The sequence below is a fragment of the Nylanderia fulva genome, unplaced genomic scaffold (assembly GCF_048542155.1).
Source record: "Nylanderia fulva isolate GAGA-0341 unplaced genomic scaffold, ASM4854215v1 Scaffold8, whole genome shotgun sequence".
Taxonomy (NCBI): domain Eukaryota; kingdom Metazoa; phylum Arthropoda; class Insecta; order Hymenoptera; family Formicidae; genus Nylanderia; species Nylanderia fulva.
Genome location: NW_028190916.1, coordinates 694,449 through 703,320, shown reverse-complemented (window position 1 = coordinate 703,320; position 8,872 = coordinate 694,449).

Here is an 8,872-nt window from a genome sequence, read left to right as displayed (position 1 = left end):
TTTGAATCTTTGTAAAGTCTATTCTTCGAGTACGCATCTCGGATGAATTTAAACATGATATGGAATTATTAAATTTCTCTAAAATATTTATGTAATTTAAAGTAGCAAAAGTAGATATATCAACTATGCATTAACTGACTCATTAAGTATAATTAAATATCATAGTTTGTGCCCTTTTAATATAAAATATTACTTAAAATATCAACATTTTTAACTAACTTTAATCGTGTTTTCATAATAATTTTTCCTTCGAATTTTTACCGTGAAAATCATGGTATCGTGGGATAATATTTAAAATTGGAAGAATTTTATTAAAGTTTCTCTGATTAATATTTACACCACAAAAAATATTAATGTCCACAATAAGATATCAAATATGTTCGATTAATTGTACATAGTTTTAGAGAAACTCTTATGCTTCCAATATCATATTGTCCCACGATTATCATGATTTTCAGGATAAATTCTAAGAGAAAATTCTCTTTGTGTATGTAAAGAATATATACCATACTGTACATTGATGACTATTATTTATACCTACTAATTATAACTGATACTTTCCTGTTGCACGTGCTAAGATACATTGAATCGAAACATCAGAGATGATGTGTTTGACACGTCATATATGCAGCGAATTCGAGTACGCGAAAATTTTACGTAAGAATCACTATACGTATGTATGGCCGGGCAGACGCCGGGTTTCGCCAAAAATAACGCTCATTGATTTAACGTTTTGAATGAACGAGTTCGCGACGGAGAATGAGACAGCAAGCCCGTTGCAAAGGGTGGGGGCGCAGTTATGTACGACTATCGAGGAGAATGGCACAATATCCAAGAACGTGGAAGCTCCTCTCTTTCTCCTCGCGGATACGTTTCACAACGTATAGATATATAACGTCGTAGAATAAATGGCGAACGAATAGAGTTATGCGTCGCGTTACGCCGCCTACGTACCGTGGTAATATCACCCTCGGCTTTCTCGCGCGTCCGATTTTGACCATAAATATTCTGAATATTCCGCCAGACCGCAACGACCGATAGAGCCAGCTTCTGCTTTATTATTCGTATTCGCCTGTACGCGAATAATAGCTCTGTGTATAGCTTTAATCGACGATAGACGCTGCGCTCGGCTAGATCTCCTTCTATAGTGTCGTTATTTGCCAGAGGTGAACGCTAAATAAAGATTTTCGCGCAATGTCCCCGCGATCACAGATAACTTTGCGAATAAAGGCGAAGCCAACGCGCTTTTATTTTCTCGCGTCTTTCTCGCCTCGCGTCGTGTTGACGCCACCGTCTGAGGTTTGACGATCGTTGCGCATCGCGATGATAGATTGCATTCCCCTTTTATTGCTCATTTGCACATAAAGAGTCTTTCGTCTCTGTAATTCGCGATGAATAACTTTGACATTGACGCCGGTTTCGGCCAGATAGCGAGTCTGCGAGTCTAGAGGCGAGTGCAAAGTTAAAGAATTTTCCGGCTATTGTTTGCTTTTCTGCTATGTCTCGATCGTTCATTTGTAAAGCTCGCGCACTTGACATTCCATCTAGAATACAACGGGTTAGAAACGCCGTGGTGTAATCGCCTTGAAAATGATGCCGTCTTACCGCGACGTTGTATAGGATTTTTCAAATATCATTTTGTACATCGCGCATTTTGTTTCGCTTGCAAAAATAATACGATCTATTTATAATTTATAACGTATTAAATATCATCTACGGAGAGAAATGTTAAGAAAAATATTAATTTAGATATTGATTTGTGTCACACAATTAGTTTTACAAGTGAATATATATTTCATTTAAATAATATTCGAAGCGCAGAAGTATATTTGACAAAAGTCATAAATGATTGTGTGACAAGTTGAAACCATTTTATTCTCGAGTACGAAATGACACTTGGAACGTGCTGTACAATCACTGTTATTATTTGCAGCTACGTACCTCTCACGCTGTACGTGCGCGAGGCAAACGTAGAACCCCATGCGTCTCCGAGTTTATTTTATGCTTACTACAGTTGGGCCTGTGTGCCTCAACTCTGCCTCTCCTCTTGCGCGTTGTTCCTATACCTCTATTTGCCGCCCGTATAATGAAACGGTAATTCCTCGTCGCACGTGGCTGATTCCTTTACGAAGACGACGACGTTAGTAGCCCTTCTAGAGAGCGTCGTTTCAACTTTAAACCATCGAGAAACGTGTAGGAAACTACGAGCGACACGTTCATAGTACTTATGTGCATCATTAAATGTTTTTTACTTCCCATTAATATGATTAATTAGCATTACCGATGTACGTCGCGTTGATACTCTCATATGATTATATAATCATAATAATAATTTTGAAGCTTCCATTTTTACACCAATTACGACCATTTTATGTCATTTGATCGATTTTCACGCTGTAATAAAGAGTGTGACGTTGTCAAAATTATCCGCATCTCACGTTCGTTATTTTATGTCTCTCGTACGCGGAGTGTATATACGGCGATAAAAATGCGTCGACGAAAATGATATCGATCAGTGACATTTGCCACGGTCCAAGGTTAAAAGGCCATCGCAAAAATGCCAGTATCGGTGAAGGAAGCATTAACGAGAAACGGCGAATTAATCGCGGACGAGAGACAGAGAGAGAGAGAGAGAGAGAGAGAGAGAGAGAGAGAGAGAGAGAGAGAGAGAGAGCTATAGTCGCGCGCGGTATCTCTTGCTCGTGAAATTTCCTTTTATATTTTTCGGTGCTCGGTCGAAGTTAATGGCAGCTTGGGAATACAGGGACACCGTTGACGTCATTGAGTGCTACGCTCACCACTACAACGCTAATCGGACCGCATCTCGCGATGCACTACGACGACTCTCTTCTCGAGTTTAGTCGATAGCATGAAAACAGGAGACGGGAAATTAGCTGCGGTTTCTAATTTCTACTTGACACACGTTACGGACCATCGAGGATGTCGGATATAATGCGCGTAGGTCGAAATAACGACGGGATTATCTATCGTGTATATATCCGCGAACGAGAATGCAGAAAGCTTTTGACGCACGAAGACGCGGACAGATCAAGGTCTCTTTGTAAAAGCATTATAAGAACATAAACTCTGCGCGTGCGTCGGGACATAAATTAAAAATTTCTCGTAGCCAAATATTTTGTTGTCACGCGAAAACGGATCTATATATATATATATATGTACACGTATATGCGATTAGAATATATGCACTTTATACTTGTGTGTTTCGCTGTCCCGTCGAGTTCATCGCAATTTTATTCGCGACGCGACGCGTTATTACGCCCTTGAGGATCACACATCGTATACAGATATATGTATATAAAGCATTTCGCCAGCAATTATCGATCGTGATCCATGGATCGCGCGTGTTGAATAATGCCCGGTAATAAATGTGTGTACGTAAGATGCGGTGGTTAATGGCTGGGCTCTGTTATGGCAGCGAGACGACGATTTTGTTTTTCCGTCCGAAACGGGACGATTGTGGAAATGGATTTTTGCGTGGTTGCGTCCTAGACTAGCGTCTACTTACGTGGGTAGATATAGAGTCAGTAACGCCCACGTCGTCGCCGCCGGGCTGCTGCTGCTGCTGCTGCCGCTGCTGATGCTGATGTCGCTATACCGCCGCTGCCGGCAAGGGTGGCTGCTGCCGCCGTTGCGCGAAAATGTCAGACTGGCCGACTGATACGTTACACCCACGCGCCGAAAAGTGGGGCAAAGTCGATTCATTCATCCACTGATTCATAAGTGTGGGCGTAAGAGCGTAAGGGTTGCCGCTGACGCGGTCCCGCGTCTTTCTTTCTCTCTCTCTCTCTCTCTCTCTCTCTTTTTGTATACAACGGAGATCCTTCCCCCCTATCACGGATAGGATAAAACATTAAGACTCCTTCGGGATGTCCCCTCATCCGGATCCACCGCCGTCGCGAACAATGTTTCCCGCGACTTCCTTAGCGAGCTTTCGAGCTCTTCCCGACGTATGTCCTCGGGAGTGAAAACGTGCATCGCGCCGAATTTATTCGCACGGGAATACTGTTGTGTGTTCAGAGGATTATACCGATCGCTGTGAGGGAAATATGCCGAACTACGTAGTAGACCGGGGGTGCAGGATGTCGGCTTTATTGTCATACGTCTTGTTACATAGGTAAGCGTCTGGACGTGAAAGAATTTGTCTGTATAAAAGCAAAAGCTCTATGTTTACTGCTTACTTAAATGTAAAGCGGAGCGCGATTGCATCAACATACGCAACTTTGAAATAGAGTGGACGCACACACTTTTTTTTAATCGCTGAAAATATAAAGGTAATTACTTAGGGGCGAGAATTTTGTAAACACGAGTATTTTTTTTTTTTGTAAATTACTAAATAGTTTTGAAGTATTTTTCTTTTGAATTTTTTAATTTTACAAAATTATCTGCCTCGATGTGCAATTTTGTTTTATATTAGCGTACTTTGGTTTCATTTACATTGTGCAATTATGTAAAACTTAATTTTAATTGTGATACTATTCTAAACTATATTATTGGCTCATGGTATACCACGCATACTGTGAAATGAAACCCGCGTCGATATGTCTGGGAAGAATTTCTCGTCTGACGTAAATCCGCCACACGTGGCGACTTATATATATAAGTATATATAGATACATATAGATACTTTTATATTACTCACCATATTAAAATAAATACTTATATGTGATTTTTTTCAAATGACATAAATAATCTTTATCAAGATCGGAAATGTCAATCATCAAAATTTGATAAAACGTAGAATTTCTGCAACTATTATTTTCTAAGAATCAACAACGATCGACGATGCAAAAAGTCACGTCACAACAAGAACTTTGTGAACTGGGATTGACTTTTCGATTGTATAATTGAACGATTGCTTAAGCCAAAAGTTTCTAGATTAATATCGCAGAGTGATATTAATTCTAGAATACCATTTGCGTCGATACACATGTATAACAAAATTACGAATATTTACTCCTTTTCTGAAGCTTCCACCCACTAACTTCTCCCCAACTCTGAAGCTCGAATCGTCCGCGGATATTATATACACTACTAAACACAATACACCGTCTGCTATTTCTGGCTGTGTGCCATTGCCGATAACCTTTGCATTGTCGAGCCGATGATGGGAGTACCGCGATAGGAATAACGTCTGCGAAGTAGCATCAGTATTCGCCGTCTGTCGCTGGCGATTCGTGAAATTGGTCGAATCTCTGGTGGTCTTTCGGCAATGCTGAAAGTTAGAGGTCACTCGAGGAAGGTCATATGATTATAAGGCAATAATTATCGGGCACTGGACATTATGCGGATTATCTTACGCGTCATTAAATAATGTGTGTGACGATTACATTTAATCTCACTTATTATCTGATCCATATTTGTTATGACAAGAGTTACATTTCTACAAATCTACACAGAGAGAATTTTGTTTTAGAATTTATCCTGAAAATCATGGTAATCGTGGGACAATATTTATTGAAAGAGTTTTATAAAAGTTTCTCTGATTAATGTTTATCATAGGAAAAAGTATTAATATGTACATAGGAAAATTAATTGAACATATTTTATATCTTATTTTTTTGTTGTAGATAGTAATAATTTTATTATAATATATAAATATTAATCAGAGAAACTCTTATAAAATTCTTCCAATATAATATTGTTATTCTATGATTACCATGATTTTCAGGATAAATTCTAAGAGAAAATTCTCTCTGTTGTATGTTACAAGATATGAAAAGATGATATTTTACAATTATTATTTTTCCGTTTTTATACGCGATTCTTCCATTATGCACGGACATTTAGAAAAAAAGATTATTAGCATGCGTCTTTGCAAATTATAAAAATACGAGAACACGCTCAATAGACATTCAAATTCCGAAGGAAAATAAATGAGCGAGCGTTGAAATGAACGTGTGGTCTAGAAAAAAAAATAACAGCGCGATGACCGTAAAAATTCCACTAAATAACTCACGCGATGGCGCCATATATGAATTTTGCGGATGCTAAAAAGCGTTGTGTATCAACAAATCGGTGTCTTGCGTAAAATTCGTAGAACAGGGGATACCAAACTTTATCGCGATTCTCTTTTGCGTCGTTATTCATACGCACGGCCTAAATCTTCAAGGAAGAGGCAGGGTAGAACGGGAGATACGATGAAACGAATGAATCGCTCGCCTACGCTTTTCTTCGTGGTTTTTTGTTCCCAACTGGCGCCCTCGCAAAATTAGAATTCGACGGCCAGAAATAGAATGCTGATCACAATAGTGCGGCTCGGCCAAAAATAAGAAAAATCGACGAAGAGAGTTTTCGCGAGCTCTTGAATATATCGCGCATTTTTCACGAAAGACCAATCGAGCGCAATTTAATAAAGAAGAAATGCGATCACAAGGAGATATACTAAGTATAACGCTATGACGAATTTTATTGATTTGCAACGTATATTTAGATGTATAAATTCATACACGTAGATATATCATTTTTATTGATTTTCTCTGACGTGAATTTTCTGATGTACGGTTTGAGATATCGGATATTGATTTATTGATATTTTTTATTCTTAACGTGAAGTATATTTTTCTGTCAATCGATATAAAAAATTATCTTACTATTAATTAACTTACTTTTTATGTAGAAGAATGAACAGCTCTAAATAACTTGTTCTCGGAAAAATTAATACGAACTAAATAAAATTTGTCAAAATTCTCGTTCCAAACGAGTTTATATGAAAATTTTCTAAACTTATTTTTTTTTTACAAAGCAATAGCAAAAAATTACAAAATTGATATCCGTGTAACGAAATAATACGAGCCTTGTCGAAAAAAGATTTCATTTGAGAAGCTCACCGTAGCAATTATATTTGTTACAAAATCATAGATGCCGTTATTTCGTACAATATAATATTACACGTTTTGTTATAAGTTTTTTTATTTTTTGTAGTGACGAATTAAGCGAGGCAATTTAACCCATTTCCGTTGTTATGCCATTTTAGGCTTTATATCGAACCTTAAGAATCCTGAGGGTTTAATCAACGTTCGAACGTATCAATCAACCCGTAAATTATTCGCAGCGAAATTGTAAATATTCACTTCGAGGAATAACTCGACGATATAACATACAATTTCGATCGGAGGTGCGAGGCGTGCATCGTGTGTGGTCCCTGGCGCTCGATCCAGTTTATCGACTAAATCATCCGCTCTGCCATCGATTTGCATAACTTATGCGGTGGCCGGTGACTGTTTATTACGCAATCGGTATATAGATACAAGTTGCAACGGATAATATTAGGAATATCTGATACAATATTCGTAATATTGATATATTAATGATATAACGATAAATTACGTTTATTTAATACAAAAGTATAGATTTTATTTGTGGGTTCGCGTTCATGTTCCCGACGTGATTAATTTAAAAGTTGTTCCGTTAAAAGTAGAAATAATAATCCAATGAATAAATAAAGTGTATGCCGCTGGTACTACATGTTGTTTCTACAAACATCACCGTCGAGTTGAGGATGTAAATCAAATGCGATATTCGCGTACAGGTATCATCATAAATAACTCTAACGTGATGCGCGCGCTTACATATAAGTGTAGGGCACGTGGTTTACATTCTTTCGACTAACTCTTATAAACTTTGTGGCACAGTGACCCGTACACATATCTACACACGTGCGGAATTCGTGTCGATATTTCTTTTTGTCCGTGAAGAAGATAAAGATACGATTCGGCAAATCCCTTTAAATCTATCGAGTTTACTTCAAACGTGCCCTGCGCCGTTTTGTGATTGCGAATCTTGACCCTCGATATCGGCAATCGAGTTTGGCGATTGCCCAAATCGATCTGCGGATATGGAGCGCCCGCCAGTGAGCCGCAGGCATAGAAAGGATGTTAACCGAGAAGAATGAACGATTATATAATTGCAAGTTCGCGTTCATAGATGAGATACATATATTTAAACAGTTTCATGAAACATATATTCTATCCTATTCGATAATAAAGTCAGTAGTAATTTATAATTTTTTATCGTCATATCTATTAAATAAAAAAAATACATAATAAAAAATATAAATAATATATATTATAATATTATATTAAATAATTATATATTTCATACATATATAAAATATATATGTATAATAAAAAGTTAAGAGATATAAATATTAATTGCATTATTGGAAAAAATAGATCTGTCAAAATTGTAATATTATCGCAATTGTATTCAACGTTTGTTTCTATTTCTTTCAATCTTCGAGATTCGTTTTATCGCGCGTACGTGCTGGCTCTATTTTTACCGTTTCAAGCTCCAGCGAAGAAGCTTCTCACTTCACCGAAGTGTTGGAGATTATCGCAAGTTGTAAAACTACAAGATAACACCGAAGGCGCATCCCGCGGCGACGTACGCGTGAGATATGTAACACGATAATGTAACGCGATAATATGAGTTTCGGAGTAATTGTTTACGCGTGCCAAGTGAGTTATTTGGCACGTGGCCCGCACGGGGGGTAACACGGTGACGGCACCCACGTGGTCGGCCGACTGCCCGCGGGATTTTTGCCCTCTCTTGTGCTTCCTACCATACACTTCTTCGGTGGCTTTTCCTCCTTCGTTCCGCGCTCTTGCGCGATTTGCTTGCACGCAACGTGCATACGCAACAAAGAAACATTTCCAAAGTGACGCGAAGGGTGGCGTTTTGCTGCGTCCCTTTGGCTCTATTGCGCGGAAAAAAATTATTATTCTCATCAAGAGTGAAGGGATAGAAGAGCACATATCATTTTCAGAAAATAATATTTTATAGCAATTTATATAACTTGAAAGCTCATATTTCGACATATTGGCAAAGCTGTATAATAGGATCTATTAATATT